This window comes from Rhinatrema bivittatum, chromosome 8, assembly GCF_901001135.1.
Source record: "Rhinatrema bivittatum chromosome 8, aRhiBiv1.1, whole genome shotgun sequence".
NCBI lineage: Eukaryota > Metazoa > Chordata > Amphibia > Gymnophiona > Rhinatrematidae > Rhinatrema > Rhinatrema bivittatum.
The window spans coordinates 216758661-216775292 of NC_042622.1; the positions used below are offsets into that span (position 1 = coordinate 216758661).

The 16632-nt window shown below is 44.4% G+C and overlaps 1 protein-coding gene across 5 annotated transcripts in view; it reads right to left on the reverse strand.

The window, feature by feature from the left end:
- The window catches only part of GNG7 (G protein subunit gamma 7), a 171897-nt gene that overhangs the window by 23094 nt on the left and 132171 nt on the right, over positions 1 to 16632 (reverse strand). Inside the window, exon 4 of one of the 5 annotated variants that reach the window (XM_029613161.1) lies at positions 8899 to 8993. The exons of 3 other annotated variants lie outside the window; for them this stretch is intronic. The gene's annotated coding sequence lies outside the window, so the exon portion shown is untranslated. Of the gene's footprint in view, positions 1 to 5297; positions 5375 to 8898; positions 8994 to 16632 lie in introns of those variants that run through there. One more of the 5 variants, XM_029613160.1, reaches the window with a different exon arrangement.

The following is a 16632-nucleotide window of genomic DNA, read 5'->3' on the forward strand; positions in this document are numbered from 1 at the left end:
GCTGAGTGACTGTCTGCTTTCTCCCTTGTTCTAGTTTAAAAGCAGCTCCTTTTTAAAAGTTAGTGCTAGCAGCCTGGTTCCATTCGGGTTAAGGTAGAGCCCATCCTTTCAGAAAAGTCTCCCCCTTCCTCAAAAGGTTCCCCAATTCCTTACAAAACTGAATCCCTCTTCCCTGCACCATCGTCTCATCCACGCATTGAGACTCCGGAGCTCTGCTTGCCTCTGGGGACCTGCATATGGAACAGGGGAGCATTTCAGAGAATACCATCCTGGAAGGTCTGGATTTCAGCTTTCTACCTAAAATCCTAAATTTTCCTTCCAGAACCTCTCCCCCACATTTTCCTTCATCGTTGGTTCCCACATGTACCACAACAGCCGGCTCCTTCTGAAGTTTTTCCACAGATGAGTGGGGCCTGGTGGGACATGCTCCAGATACAAAAGCAGCTCAAGAGCTCAATCATGATTATGGATATTTTATGTAACATGCTATGGACAGCATATTAGGTAAAGCAGGGTTGCTTACCTTTAACAGGTATTCTCCGAGGACAGCAGGATGTCAGTCCTCATAAGAGGACATATTCATCAGATGGTACCCAGCACAAAACTTTTGTTTCAAAGTTTTGAGAAACGATAAGAATGCCCTACTGGCCATGTGCAGCATGCCATACTGCCACACATCCAAGCAAGGCCCCCTTCAGTTTAATTCCTTAGTTTTGTGAGGACATCCTGCTGTCCTCAGAGTACATCCATTATAAGTAAGCAACTCTGCTTTCTCTGAGGACAAGCAGGATGGCAGTCCACACACATGGAGAATCCCTACCTTGACTGCACTGAACATAAAAAGGGGAAAAACCACAACAGTGCCAATGGGCACAAACTACTTTTGGTGGCAACAAGCTAATTTGGTATTTTCTGTCTTTTATAGGACAGCCTGATTTAAAAAAAAAACAACAAACAAAAAAACCAGTGGACACTATGAAGAGGGATGGAATTGGGGTCTAGGCTTCAAAGATTTCTCAGGGCAGACTGGTCAAACCTACTGTTGCATTAGGAGTTCTTTCCTCACACTCCTTGTGACCTTGGGCAAGTCACGTCACTCTACACTGCCTCAGGTACAAGCTTAGATCGTGAGCTCTCTGGGGACAGAGAAATACCTAGAGAACCTGAATGTAACTCCTGTAACAAGGAGATCACCTTGCAGGTCACCAGATGGCTCCCCTTCCAGAGACTTGCCCTGAATCAACCAGTCATCTAAATACAGGTGTACAAGGATTCCATCCTCTCTCAGCTCTGCCGCCACCACCACTATCATAACCTTTGAAAAAGGTTCTGGGAACAATGGCTAGACCAAAAGGCAGCACCCGAAACTGATAATGGCACCCCAGCACCGCAAACGTAGAAAACTTTGGTGCTCCAATTGGATAGGAATATGGAGGCATGCCTCAGACAAATCCAAGGAAGTCAGAAATTCCCCCAAATGTATGGCCATTATCACTGAGCGCAATGTTTCCATACAAAAGAGAGCCACCTGCAAATAACAGTTGATCCCTTTGAGATCCAGGATGGGGCGAAAGGAGCTCTCCTTCTTGGGCACCTCGAAATAGATGGAATATAGACTTGTATTTTCTTGACACATGGATACTGGAACCAGAGCCCTCAAACTGAGGAGCCTTGACATTGTACAATCCACCGCCTGCTTTTGTGGGGAGTGGCAGGGAATAACCAATTAAAATACTGTCCACTTAATTGATATACACACATTCAATTGCCCCTGAATATAGTACTGCCTCACATTTTCAGATTATACTGGGCATTTTTCACCTATTTAATTTTCATGGCCTCCTGACTGGCTGTTGTATTATAAGTCCTATTTGTGATTGGTTATTCTCTGGACTGAAGGCCTCTTTAAAAAGGCTTCAATCCCACCATAGATTAATCTCTATGAGATGAGACTATTATAAATGAAAAATGCATGTTGAAGCTTGGGTCCATATTTTTTTTCATTTGTTATTCCACTAAATTTATGTGATATAAAGTTGTTGACTTTTGCAGTAGCAGCAGCTTTTTGTGGCCTCTGAAGAAGGGACTCCTTTCACTGAAACACCTGGGGGGGGGGTCTCTGATTTGAGATTTCAGCTCTCTATCGCCACCGTGTACCAAAGTTGCTAGAACTGTGAAGCCATATCTGATCCCTCAAAACAACTCTCTTTTGTAAGAAGGACACAAATTGAATAAGAACACCATAAAATAAGTACAACCTTTATCTTGGGCTATTTTTCTTCAGTACTGCTTCTGAATTTTATTTGTGAAGAAAAACTTAAAAAAATAATTATGAGACATGGTTAACTATGTGGTATATGATTACAAGATTGTGTCTCGGTTTAGCCAAAACTGAGCCATTTCTGTGGGTAAAGCAATGCTTTACCCACAGAAATGGCTTTTTACGAAATGCCTACCCAATATGTGGTTAGGTGTGTACATCCTAGGACAGTAACTTTTAAACCAGCGTGCAGGCACACATGTGCATGTGTTTGTCGACCCGTACTCAGGGAGACAGTCATTTTGTGTGTGTATATCTGCGCATTTTAGAAAATAGGCTGGACGCGTGTACATGTGTGCCCAATTTTAAATGGACATGAGCCATGTGCGTGCAAATCCCGCTTCTACCGGGTAAGTAGGGAAATTTTAGAATGGATGCGCACCAAAGCCAGTGCTAGTTTTCCCAGTTTGTTCATTTAAGGGCTAGGACTTCCAAACCCCCTAGCCCTGTCCCTTAAAACCCTGCTGACTTGCCTAAGTGTTTTGTTTTAAAGTTTACACATCATCTATAGCAGAAGTAAAGTTATGTGGTAGGGGTTCCTGGTGAGCACCAATGCATGTAAGAATGTACATGCAAATTTCATGGTAAAGCCCCTGAAGGGCCATAGCCTGTCCAGGACATACCCATGCCCTTTTCTGGAAACTTTGTGCGCCCAATGGCATGTACGTGCGAATCCCGGCGGCTAATAAAATCCTCTCGGTGTGCACGAGCCCAACTCATGCTCACTATCTCCTGGGTTTGCCACATGCCAGGCTTTTAAAATTCACCTTTAAATACATCTATGTTTACCTGTAGGGAGCAGTGGTATTGCTGGGGATGGGGGTGGAGAATATTGGCCCTTATGTGCATACTGTTGCATTTTCTAAAGCTGCCTATAAATTTTCCTGAAGAGATTCTGTTCACATATTAGCAGCTGTAAATGAGCAGGTAGTTTTGGTGGGATGATTTTCAAAAGGAAAGTATGTACATATTTTGCCTTGGAAAACTGGTGTAAAATAGGCATGCTTTGAAAATCCATAGGTTGCCCTGCTACACGTGTGGACATATATGCACAGAGGTCTAGCTGCTCCTAAGCAGGTGTAACCTTCTGCATGGAGATTTATGTGCATACTACTCTGCACCACCTCCATCCCTTGGAATGCTTCTCCAGGCCCTGTTCAAATCAGGTGTACTTTTATATGCATAAGCCCCTTCGTTTCATTTTCCAAAGCCCTTCATTTACATGCATACAACTGGGTTTTATGTATTTAAATGCTTTCTCAAAAAGGCCCCCAAAGTGGATACTTTTCTAACAAGCCTGCTTAAATCTGTTCTGCATTTATGCACATAAATCTGCTTTGAAAATCTGGGTTAAAGTTTGCAGGTACAAAGAACCTGCAGAATTTAGCAATAAGCAGGTTGTTTGAAAAATTACCCCTCCCTGTGTAGAAACCACTCATTTTCAAAATAGTCTCTCATTTGAACAAGGAGCTAAGATCATTGCAAAATCAGAAACATTTGTGTGCCATATTCCAGTATTAAAGCTCTGAACGCTATATTTATTTAATTTTAAAATACTAAAAATCCTATGAAATGAGATTTAAGGATCTCAATATGCATACCCTAGAGAGGAAAGTCATTCAAATATCTCAAAGGTATAAATAATGTACAAGCAGCAAGCCATTTTCATGAGAAAGAAAGCTCTAGAACAAGAGGTCATGGTATGAGGATCCAAGGGGATAGACTTAGGAGCAAACTGGTATTTCTTCACAAAAAGCATGGAGGATGCATGGAATGGATTCCCCAGGGAGGGAGTGGAGAAAGAGAGAGTGATATAATTCAAGAAAACTGTGGATAAGTACAGAAGTATCCTGCTTGTAAAGGAAATGAAGGGAAAGCCAAAAATCAGCTGAGATCTATGCACTGCCCTGGAATGAAATTATGCAGACATCAAGGCCTTTATCTGTATCATATTCCTTTATGATAAACAGCTGCAATAAGAGGGAAATTCACTATTTTTTTCTGTCTGATAACAAATGTGTTTATTACACAGGAGTACTGTGGAATGTTTCTACCAGTGAAGGTTGTCCCACATCCTTCCTGTACTCAGCATTGCTTTGCTCTCCTCTAACTTTATGAATAAGGGAGGAAACTTAAAAATTCTTTGCTCCAACAACCAGCTTCCCTAAATGAACACTGATACTAATGAGAAGGACAATATAAACAGAACAAGATCAAATAATTAGAAAAAATAACTTGCAGAGACACAAATGTTTGCTGAACTGAACTACAGAACTCAAGACAATATTTTGGGAAATCAAAGGCCTGAATGTAAGGCTGGCCTGAACATGGTTACAATGTCAAGCCTTAATGCAAAGTTTCTGAAACTTTTAGTGAGACATAACTATCATTACTAATTAACTTCCAAATATATGATTTTCAGTATAGGGCAGAGTGTTTAAAATAGCTGGCTATATTTTAGCAAGTTCTCCTAAGCTGATTTTGAGCCATAACCTAGCCAGCTAAATATAAATCTGCAATAGCTATGCCCAGAACTGGCTGACTAAAGTAAGCCTGTTAGCTCTGAAAATCAGAGCTAGGCGGCTAACTTCATCTCCCCTGCCCCCAAGACCACCCATCTAACTGCCGATTTACCAGCTTAGCAGAGGGGGGAAGAGAGGGGAGAAATGTTCACCCTGTGGGATCTAGCCAGCTAGATCTCTTTGAAAACTGGTCCATAATTGCTTGAGTTTTTAGAGTTTGTATCAAAATGATTCACTGGAATTCAAAAAGGCAGCAAAACATTTTGGTATCGAGCAACTCCACCTTGAATTCAACTGATAAAGGGCAAACTCAATTATAAAATGTAAGCATAACCTCCCCAGCTACACCTTGAACAGCAGCATTATACTGTCTTGTCTGAACACGTTTTCATTACAATAGCATGAATGAATTTAAGTTAAACTGCTGGCATGACACCTCTATATTAATAATTTACCTTTTATAAACTGGAATGTTGACCAACAAATCCCTTTCTCTTTCTTCAAAGGAGCCAATGCAGCCTCCACCCAGGACCTCATTTCCATTTTAATGACAGGAAGTAAAATCATTTTTAAAATATGTAGTCATGTCTTTAGTTTTCGCATTCTCCACATATTTTTCATACTTTAAAAGCAGCCACTCCTAGCTTGCCAGACAAGCCAATTAATTATTTTCTCTACACGTGAATATCTGCTCTATTGTTCACAGAACATACAAATGTTTTTTTCAGAGCAGCAGGGGACTTGATATTGAAGAAACTATTGTACAATGGGGGTAATTTTCAAAAGGATTTACATGCAAGTAGCATATATTATAGCAATTGTCAAAAGCCCTTTTACATGCTTAAAGTGCACTTACGTGCACAAAACCTATTGACAATTCAATAGCATAAATTGTATGATCAAAGGATTTTTAAGGACCAGTTCCCTGCCAATGGTAATTCAGGTGCTCTATGGGGGGGGGGGGGGGGGGTAATTGATCAATTCGATAATGTTGCATGCATATTGAGATAGAGTATTGTGTTTTGGATAATAATTTCCATTGTTTGTGAAAATAAAATGCAATTAAAAAAATTTGTAGCAATTTTCAAAAGTGCGTTTACATGCATACAATCCAGTTTTAATCCTTTTGAAATTCTGCCTTCCCTACTCAGTGTGCAGGTCACAGCTTCTCCAGGATCCTGTGCCTAATGCCTCCCTAATCTCAGTGCTAGTGCTCACTCCTTTTCCTCGAGACATAATACTCTTACAGCCAAATGTTAAATCCCCCGCGCGCACGCAAAAAACGGGTTACACGTGTGGCTGGGCCTTGTGTGCACCCTGCACATCTTCAAAGGGGCCCAGCCATGCTGGTAACCCCCATTTGCCGCTGTACTGGGGAAGGGACAGAAGGTGCATGCAAATTGCTACTGCTCTGTTGGGGCAGTAAGCAACAAAATAAAAAAATCGAAAGGTAGGATAAAGGGTTTAGAGGCGAAGGGTAGGGAAGGTGAGGTAGTGGGGTAGGGACGTTCCCTCCCAGTCCGCTCCGTGATGTGTGCGCTTCATTTAAAATCTACCCCTTATTGTCTTCTTCCACCATAAATTCTGCTGCCAACTTCACACTCATAGTAACACTACCGATAGCAGATCCTCTTGCTCCAACAATGGATCTATCTGGGAATGCTACAGAAATGATAAATAGTAGTAGTAAAAACGTAAACCTGCAATCCTCCATCTCCAGACTAAGTACACTAGCACAGCACTAGCATGCTGCTCCCTGAGCTCAGCTAGTAGGACATTCCTCTGGTCTTACTCTGCTTGCTTATTTAATATAGAAACAGAGAAAAGGACCAGAAGGCCCATCTGGTCTACCCAATTTCATTCTTGGTTGATTTTTCTCTTTTCCTTCACTGCTTTGCATCTAGGAAACTCTCTGCATATCCTAAGCTTTCTTTAACTCAGTTACCATTTGTCTCCACTGCTCCCTTGGGATGCTATTTCAAGCACCTGTTCCTGCATAGCCCTCCTGCGTGGAGCCTCATATTACAGCATTCTTTCCTCTAAAAAGGGTTTGCTTCTTATGCATTATTTATACCTTCCAGGCATGTCAATAGCTCAACCATGTCACCTGTCTCTCCTCTCCACCAGGGTATCCCATATATTTAGATCCTTCAGTCTCAAATCATAAGCATTTCCATTTCACAATCACAACACTCTCCTTCATTCCATAAAAACTGCTTGAAATTCCATTAGAAACCAAGATTACCCTTCTTACCAAAGGAAATATAATTGGCTGAAGATTTGCAGGCTTTTTATCTTCCTCTGGATCACTCTAAATAATTGCTCAAATGTGGGTAATACAGAGATGGTTGAGCTAGATGTTGCTGATGTCTTTCAACCAAAATATCAAAACTCTTATGTTAACTCGATAATTTATATTCTTTGATACAATAAATTATAATGCATCAAAGAACGATCAGTCAAACTGCTGAAATTTTGGTTTCCCGCGGTTCGGGCCTTTTTTTTTTTTTTCAGCCGCCCCGAATTTTGGGTTAGAGTGCACTAATCCCAAAAAATGAACTTTCATGAAATTTTGGGAAAATTTGCTTCATTTTTCGGGGTTGCTAAAACAGGACGAATTAGACAATTTCGTTGAAATTGTCCAATTCGTCCCAGACAAATGCACATCTCTACTGAATTTACAAAATGCACCAAGTTGGTCTATGTATGTTCTGTGCAGTGAATACATGAAGGGACTCATCTTGTGCACACCGCACTCTATGGAGAGGACACAGAATATTTTGTATTTTTGTAACACTTTTTCTTTTAAAGATCCAGGCCATTCCCATGCTGCTGTTAATACATGAGATGGTTGTGTGTATTTGGGGGGGGGGGGGGGGGGGGGGGGGGGGGGGGGGGGGAGGAAGGAGAATCTGAAACCAAGGCACCAAAGCCCTCTATGGATTTTCTCCTAATCAGCCTCATATATTCTGCTCACACAAGAGAATGTGGTTGAAATAACCCTTCTGGTCGCAGAAGCAAACCCAAAGGACTCCTATAGAAATAGATAGCTCACACTCAGGCAGATTAAAAAAAAACTGCAGGAGAGCCGGAGCTCCAAGGTGAGTGCCCACTCTCGCAATGGGCGCCCAGGCACCTCTCCTGGGCATGCGATACAGTATTTAAATTAGTGCCAGCGATAATAAGGAGGCGCTAGGGACACTAGCGCGTCCCTAGCGTCTCCTTATTAGAGGAAGCGGCGGCTGTCAGCGGGTCTGACAACCAACGCTTAATTTTACCAGCATCGGTTGTCAAACCCGCCGACAACCACGGGTTTGGAAAACAGACGCTGGCAAAATTGAGCATCCGATTTCCAACCCGCAGGCAGATTTTTTTTTTTTTTTTTAAAGCAGCTTTGTTTTTGTTTTGTTTTTTTTTAATTTTTGGGGCCTCTGACTTAATATCACTATGATATGTCGGAGGGTGTACAGAAAAGCAGTTTTTCTGCTTTTCTGTACACTTTCCCGGTGCTGTCTGAAAGAGAGTAAAATGTGCGCCTCAAGGACTGAGTGCTGCCTTTGCAGGATCTTTGTCTCCATTTGGTCCAGAAGTAAAACTGAAGTTAGATTTAGAACCTGACCTCTGACTCCACTGATTCATCAGGACGACATAAAAAGCAAGGTTCTAAAAATGTACAGTATATTGAAAAGAATGTATGGAACCATGAATGAAAAATATGAAGATAATCTACCATAACCTGAGACAAATTTGAGCTCCTCGAGTAGTATTTTCTACTTGCAAGCTCTTGCTCCAGTGCTATAAGCATGATATTATCAAGGGGGGGGGGGGCGGGAATCTTAAAACTACCAGCCACATGTGACCATTAGCAACAAACTTGTTGCAGGAATGGGCAGAAGATAGAATTTTTCTGCCAGTTCTCAGTGCAGTCACCCTCCTGCAGAACTTTCATTCACTGACCTTCACCTAACTAATTAGTGCTATTCTAACAGAGTTCTGCTTGACTCACTGCCATCATCTTCAATCAGCAAGGTTTAGAAAAACTACTTGCCTGCTCACCTGGGAGAGTTTTTCAGAAAGTAAAATAGTGTCTTCAGGCCCATCTGGTGCCCATGGCAAGAGGAAGAGACCAAATCTTCAGCCTGAAGTGGATCCTGGGAGGAGAGATAGAGTACTTCAGCAGATGGGAGGAAGGGAAAAGAAAGTGAGAAACAGTAAAAGAGGCGAGGGGAAAGACGGGAAAAGTAAGGGGGTAGGAGCTGAAGGAGAAGAAAGAGAACTGTACCTGGATGAGACAGAAGTGGAAGAGGAGAGAGAAAGAGAGGGCTGCACAGGAGTGTGGGAGCAGGCAGTGTGTGCACTCGCCAGGGAAGAAATATGATCACTAGGTCAGGGGTGGCCAACTCCGGTCCTCAAGAGCCTCAAACAGCTAAGTTTTCAGCATATCCACAATTAATATGCATGAGATAGGTCTGCATACAATGGAGGCAGTGCATGCAAATCCCTCTCATGCATATTGATTGCAGCTATCCTGAAAACCTGGCCTGTTTTGTGGCTCTCGCAGACCAGAATTGACCCCTGCACTAAATATTCCTGCCACTCTTCCCCCACAAAAAAAAAAAAAATTATTGGGCAGAGGCAATGATGGGAGATCACAGCTAGTGTATTTTGTCCCATGAGTTAAGTCCTGGAGGAATTTTTCAACACTGGGAGAGGGTGGGAAACAGGAGAATGTGTTAAAATTACTTTTATACTGCCTTACTACATAAATATGAACCCAAAGTGGTTTACATCACAGTTAAAAAAATACAGTAATCAATATAAAATAGTCTCATCACAATCACATTTTTTTCAGGATAGCCACACTGATTAGGCATGAAATCTGTATATACTGGAGACCTAATATATGCAAATTTATCTTATGCATATTCATTGTGGATATCTTGAAAACCAGACTGTGGGCTCACCAGGACTGGTTTGGGAAGTCCTAATAAGCAATCACAGAAAGCTAAGTGCCATATATTTAGTTGTTTAAGGAAGCATGACCGTTCTGCTGGTGGAGCACATTATTCAGGAATTATTTGTGGGTGGCTTAAACTATTTCCTTGACATCCCAAAATATCCATGTTTCACCTAGATGAATGAGGCATACAGTTCTGTCAAGAAATGATACACAACACACTCCACCCTCAGAAACAATTCCCACCTGTAGGCTGTGGTGCATCAGGCTTCCAAAAATATCTCCAACAGAGATGGGAAAAACTTTCTGGCAAATGGGAAGTAGATAAACTCAAATGGAAAACTTATTTTATTTTACAAGTGCTAATGCACATAAAAGATGAACACATTTCTGTACTGTTTAACAAATAACTTTGGAAGACAATGAAACAAAATTGTGTACATAAGTCTGCTTTGTCTGGATTCAATATGGACTTAATATTTACTTATAAATGGCAATTGTGGTGTACAAAATTCAAGCCTGACCTATTCTGTGTGCTAATGCTAGAAAGTATTCCCTAACTTATCCCTCTACAGAATAAAAAATAAAATTATAAGCAAGATAAAAGTCAATGGCTAAGCAATACTTCCTTTCACTTACCTACTTGAATTGTAGACTCTTAACAAGCAAATAGCTAATGTGATGTATATATTTTGACCTTTGATTTTTTCATCACAGGCGACTAGCAGAGTTGCTTACCTATAACAGGTGTCAGTCGTCACACAGGTGACATCATCCTATTGAACAGACACAGAAAATTTATGTCACAATTTCTAAAACTTTGATTCAGCCTCTTTGAACATGCTCTGGCACATATCCAATTGGGGCCCCTCAATCTTATAGAATTATGAATAAAATAATAAAACACAAAACCCACCAGTGGAGACCCAACTCCACAGGAAGGTGGTCGGGTCTCGTGAGTACCAACATCCAGCTGCCTTTGAGAACACCTGTTACAGATCAGCAATGCTGCCTTCTCTGAGGTCAAGTGGGATGGCAGTCCTCACACATGGCTGAATCCCTAGCTACAGGTGCTAATGGGCACAACAACAACATTTTATTGGCAACAGGAGGGGGGCAGCCTGAACAGAAATAACGGGCTCTAGGCAGAAACAGAGTTATGTTCTAAACCTCAAACAAGTTCTGAAGGACAAATTGGCCAAACCCGTCACGTCAGCCAATCCTATCCAAACAAGGTGATATGAATGAGTGGATGGAACTTCCATGGGGACTGTTCACAAGTGAATCACTGATGCTACCATGGCTCAAACAGAGTGAGCTTTGTCATGACCCCCAAGATGAAATCTGGCTGAAGCATAACAGAAGGAGATGCAATCTGCTAGCCAACTGGAAAGTGTTTGCTTGGCAACGGCGATCCCCAGCCTCTTCTGGTCAAAAGAAACAAAAAGCTGGGTGGACCGTCTATAGGATTCTGTCCTCTCCAGATAGAAGGCTATGGCTCTCTTGCAGTTCAAATTTTGCAAGGCTTGTTTGCCTTGGTGCAAATGAGGCCTGGGAAAGAACGTTGGTAGGATGATGGACCAGTTAAGGATGGAAGTCAGACACCAGCTTAGGCAGGAACTTAGGGTAAGTGCACAAGACCACTGTATCATGAAAAAACTTAGTGAAAGGTGGATAAATCACTAAAGCCTGGAACTCGCCAAATGTCACCAAAGTCATGACCTTCCAGGTCAGGAACTTCAAATCACAGGATCGCAGCAGCTCAAAAGGAGCTTTCATCAACTGAGCCAAAACCACACAGAGGTCCCAGGACACTGCGGAAGGCCTTAGGGGAGACTTCAACTGAAGCAGCCCCCGCATGAAGCGTACAACTATAGGCTGTACAGAGATGGGCTTACCTTCTACACCATGATGATATGCGCCAATTGTATTCAAATGAACTCTAACAGAGTTGGTCTTGAGACCAGCTTCAGAGAGGTGTAGAAGGTAGTCAAACAGTTTGTATGATGAGCAGGAGAAAGGATCTAGGGCCTTTTGCTCACACCATATGGAAAATTTCCTCCACTTCAGTCCATGGAACTTCCTGGTAGAAAGTTTTCTAGAAGCCAGGAGGACACGAGACACATTGTTCAAGAGATTGCAGGATTGCAAGATCAACCTCTCAACATCCAAGCTGTAAAGACAGGGCTTGAAGGTTGGGATGTCACAACTGGCCCTGATCTCGGGCGATGAGATCTGGGGAAGTCCCCAGTCTGACCGGTTTCAAGATGGACAACTCACGTCGAGTAGAAACCAGATCTGCCTTGGCCAATGGGGGACTATGAGAATCGTAGTCCCCTTATCCTCCTCTAGCTTCAACAACATCTTCGCCACCAGTGGAACTGGAGGATTCACGTACGTACAGGAGACCCTGGCTCCAATGAGGGGCAAATGCATCAGAGGCTAGCTTGCTGCGTTTCCTGAACATGGAACAGAACTGAGGTACCTTCCTGTTCCAAGAAACCATGGACAGATTAACTCCAGGCTTCCCTAGAGGCAGAAGATCCAATTCATTACCTCCTGGACCATAGACTATTCATGGGGTCTGAAGGAGCAATTCAGTCTATCTGCTATCCCATTCTCTGTACTGGCCAGATAAGTTGCTCTGAATCTCATCCCATGGGAGAGGGTCCAGGACCAAATCTGAACTATCTCTTGACACAGGAGGTAAGAGCCCATAACTTTCTGCTTATTGATGTAGTACATCGTCACTTGGTTGTCTGGCTGTCCAACAAAATTGTGTTGATCCAGACAATCTCTGAAAGCTCACAGTGCATATCTGATTGCATGGAGCTCCAAGAAGATAATCTGACAGATGTTGCTGGGCAGACCAGAGACCCTAGGTGCTGAGTCCATCTACATGGGCTCCCCAGTCAAGGGTGGACGCATCCTTGGTCAGGGCAATTTGGACCCAAGGAATGTGGAAGGATACCTGCCACCCCCACCCATGGCTAGATCCTCTTCGGAACTGAGAAGAGGATCAGTGAAATCCATGGATAACCCCTGGGTACCGTGGAGGGTTTTCACTCCTCATCGTTGGGGTCACTTCGGGGGAATCACAGCCAAGGCTGGTGTATCCCCATGTCCGGCACCATGTCTCAATGGGGGCCAATGCCAATGCTTCTTTGGCTTCCCTCTATGCTTGGCTTGGTTCCCTGGTGCCAAGGCTGAAAATGATGAACCCGAGGTCTTCAACTTGGAGGAGGTGGGTGATACCTAGAAGCCAGATGCTGTTGGAACAGATGGCCCTGCCGATGTCTATGGCTTGATTGCCATCAGTGTGGCTCAGAGGTCCCTTGATGTTGATGCTTCTGATGCAGGTTGGACTTCCTGGGCCCAAAAAGCAGATCCATCCTGTCTAGCCAGGCCTGGCGTCCTTTTGGGGTCATCTAGGCACATTTGCTGCAGCTCCTGTTGTCATGCAATGCTCCCAGGCAAAGGACATTTATCATCAGGATCTATGATACAGTCCTCGTGCACACAGGACATTGCTTAAAACCGCCTGATGACATGCCAACATGAAAGAAAAGGGACTCAATGTCGAAATCTATGGTGGCAGCCATCGATGGCCAGTGGGCACCGAGCACACCATCACCTCAGGGGATAGACTATAAAAAGAAGTTTACTGATAAACATTGAAAAACCTGACAGATTCAGACCAAGAGGAGAAAAAAAAAAAAAGTTAGAGATACTGAACTCCGCGGAAAAGAAGAAACTGAGAAGAGCCCGAGTGGACATGTGGTAATTATTGCATGCTGGTGCATGCTCAGAGAGTCTGAATCAAAGCTCTAGAAACTCTGACTTAAATTTTCTGTGCTGGACTCCATTGGATGTTGTCATCCATATGTGAGGACTGCCATCCTGCTTGTCCTCAGAGAACATATCACACCACATGGGCTATAGATTAAAGTCATAGGATGGGCAGGCCTAGCAGTCTTGGGGCAGTGCTGCACACTGTCATATAGTAGTTCTAGGTTAAATTACTCTACATCATCCCCAGATCTAGCTGGCTGAGGGCATAAAAAATGGAGCCATGCAATAGGGGTGAAGTACCCCTAGTGACATCATTCAGTGACTGCAGTGGTGCAGGCATGAGGGCTTTAATGTCCTTCTTGCCTATGAAGCACCAAAACCTCTGGAATGGTAAACTCATTCCAGAGAGGTGGGTCAGATCTTCATGCTGGGGGAGAGGGGATAGGGAGCTGGGGGAACATGGAGATTTGGAAAGGGAAAAGGTTTTCATCACCAGAGTTCAGGGGGCAGGAAATCTCCCTTGCTAACAGATCTGAAGTGAAAATACCTATTAGCAGGCGGACATCTGAGCTACAGTGCTCTTGACAAAATTTAACATTTGGTCTGAGACAGGTGATAACATATTGGCCTTATTGAGCTCACAGTAAACAACAGGTGAAAGTCAGCATACCATGCTATTTACTGTAAGCCTAGTAAAGCCTCATTTGCATATGATGCTCCCTTATTTACATTCATGCAGGTGCTAGATTTAATGCATACATGTTAACATGTTGACAGACCATCTTAATATCCATATTAAGCCTTTCTGCATAGCCCTATAATTCTCTCTGGTGTACTTTCAGTTCAAACTTATTTGGATTCCAAAAAATGACAGAGTCTACTAGTGATGTGTTTTAGAGCAGCGGTTCTCAACCGGTGCGTCGCGACACACCAGTGTGTCGCCAAGCACCGGCAGGTGTGTCGCGTGGCTCCCGGTCCCTCCCGCTGCTCGTTCTTCCCTGCTGCCGTTGCCGCCGGGCTATCAGCACGTTCAAGCCCAGCGGGAACGGCAGCGGTGCAAAAAAAAAAAAAAAGCTGTGGCATCCGCGGCTGCCCTTTTCTTCTTCCCGCGCCTGCATCCCCCCCGGACCCGGAACAGGAAGTGATGCGCGGGAAGAAGAAAGGCCGTGCCGCGTGATAAACTAGCAGGCACGGCCTTTCTCACGCGGCACGGCCTTTCTTCTTCCCGCGCACCACTTCCTGTTCCGGGTCCGGGGTGGGGGGGGGGATGCAGGCGCGGGAAGAAGAAAGGCCGTGCCGCGTGATAAACTAGCAGCGGCCGCTGCTAGTTTATCACGCGGCACGGCCTTTCTTCTTCCCGCGCACCGCGTATCACTTCCTGGTCCGGGGGGGGAAATGCAGGCGCGGGAAGAAGAAAAGGCCAGCCGCGGATGCCACAGATTTATTTTTTTTTTTGCACCGCTGCCGTTGCCGCCGGGCTATCAGCACGTTCAAGCCCAGCGGCAACGGCAGCGGTGCAAAAAAAAAAAAAAATCTGTGGCATCCGCGGCTGGCCTTTTCTTCTTCCCGCGCCTGCATTCCCCCCCCCCGGACCAGGAAGTGATACGCGGTGCGCGGGAAGAAGAAAGGCCGTGCCGCGTGATGAAGTAGCAGCGGCCGCTGCAGCATCGGCCCCCAAGCTATTGCAGCAGACGGTAATCGGGAGAGGAGAGAGCAGCAGGAGCCTCCCGCGATCGATGGAATTCTTCCTTATTGGCCTGCGGGGGCTGGAGGAGGAGGAGCAGCTACCGTTGGGGGGGGGGGGGGGGGGGGGGGGGGGGGAGGGAGAGAGAGAGGAAGTGAGTGACAGAAAGAGAGAGAAGCAGCCAGCCAGCCTGTGTGTGAGAGAATGTGTGTGATTGAGAGCCTGTGTGTAAGTGAGAGAATGTATTTGATCGAGAGTATGTGTGTGATTGAGAGAAACTGGTCAGAGAGCTGATGTATGTGTATATGTGAGAGACAATGAAAGTGACTGCTCAAGGAGATGACTGATGTGTATGTGAGACAGTCAGGGATGTGTGTTTGTGTGTGTGTGAGAGAGAGAGAGAGAAAAAGCATGGAAGTGAGAAATCTGGGTATGTGAGAAAGCATGGGAGTGGGAAGCCTGTGTGTGTGCATGTATATGAGAGAGACTGGTTGGTAAGGTGACGGTGTGACTGGTGTGTATGTGAATGTGAGAGAGAGAATGTGATTCAGGGAATGAGAAGCCTGTGCACGTGGAGAGCGAGCATGGAAATGAGAGAGAGAGACTGGTGTGTGTGTATGTGTGTGTAACAGAGAAAGTGATTATGGGAATGAGAAGCCTGTGCATGTGAAGAGAGTGAGCATGGGAGTGAGAACCTGGGTGTGTGTGAGACACAGCATGGGAGGGAGAAGCCTGTGTATGTAAGACAGAACATGGAAGTGGGAAGCCTGTGTATGTGTGTGTATGCATGCATGAGAGAGATCAGGTGACGGGTGTGTGTGTATGTGTATGTGGGAATAAGAAGCCTGTGCATGTGAAGAGTGAGCATGGGAGTGTGTGAGATACAGCACGGGAGTGAGAAGCCTGTATATCTGAAAGAGAACATGGGAGTGGGAAGCCTGTGTGTGTGTATGCATGAGAGAGATCAGGTGACGGGTGTGTGTGTATGTGTGAGAGAGAGAAAGTGATTATGGGAATGAAAAGCCTGTGCAGGTGAAGAGTGGGCATGGGAGTGAGAAACCTGTGTGTGTGTGAGACACAGCATGGGAGTGAGAAGCCTGTATATCTGAAAGAGAACATGAGAGTGGGAAGCCTATGTGTGTGTGTATATGCATGAGAGAGATCAAGTGACTGGTGTGTGTTTGTGTGTATGTGAGAGAGAGAAAGAAAGTGATTATGGGAATAAGAAGCCTGTGCATGTGAAGAGTGAGCATGGGAGTGTGTGAGATACAGCACGGGAGTGAGAAGCCTGTATATCTGAAAGAGAACATGGGAGTGGGAAGCCTGTGTGTGTGTATGCATGAGAGAGATCAGGTGA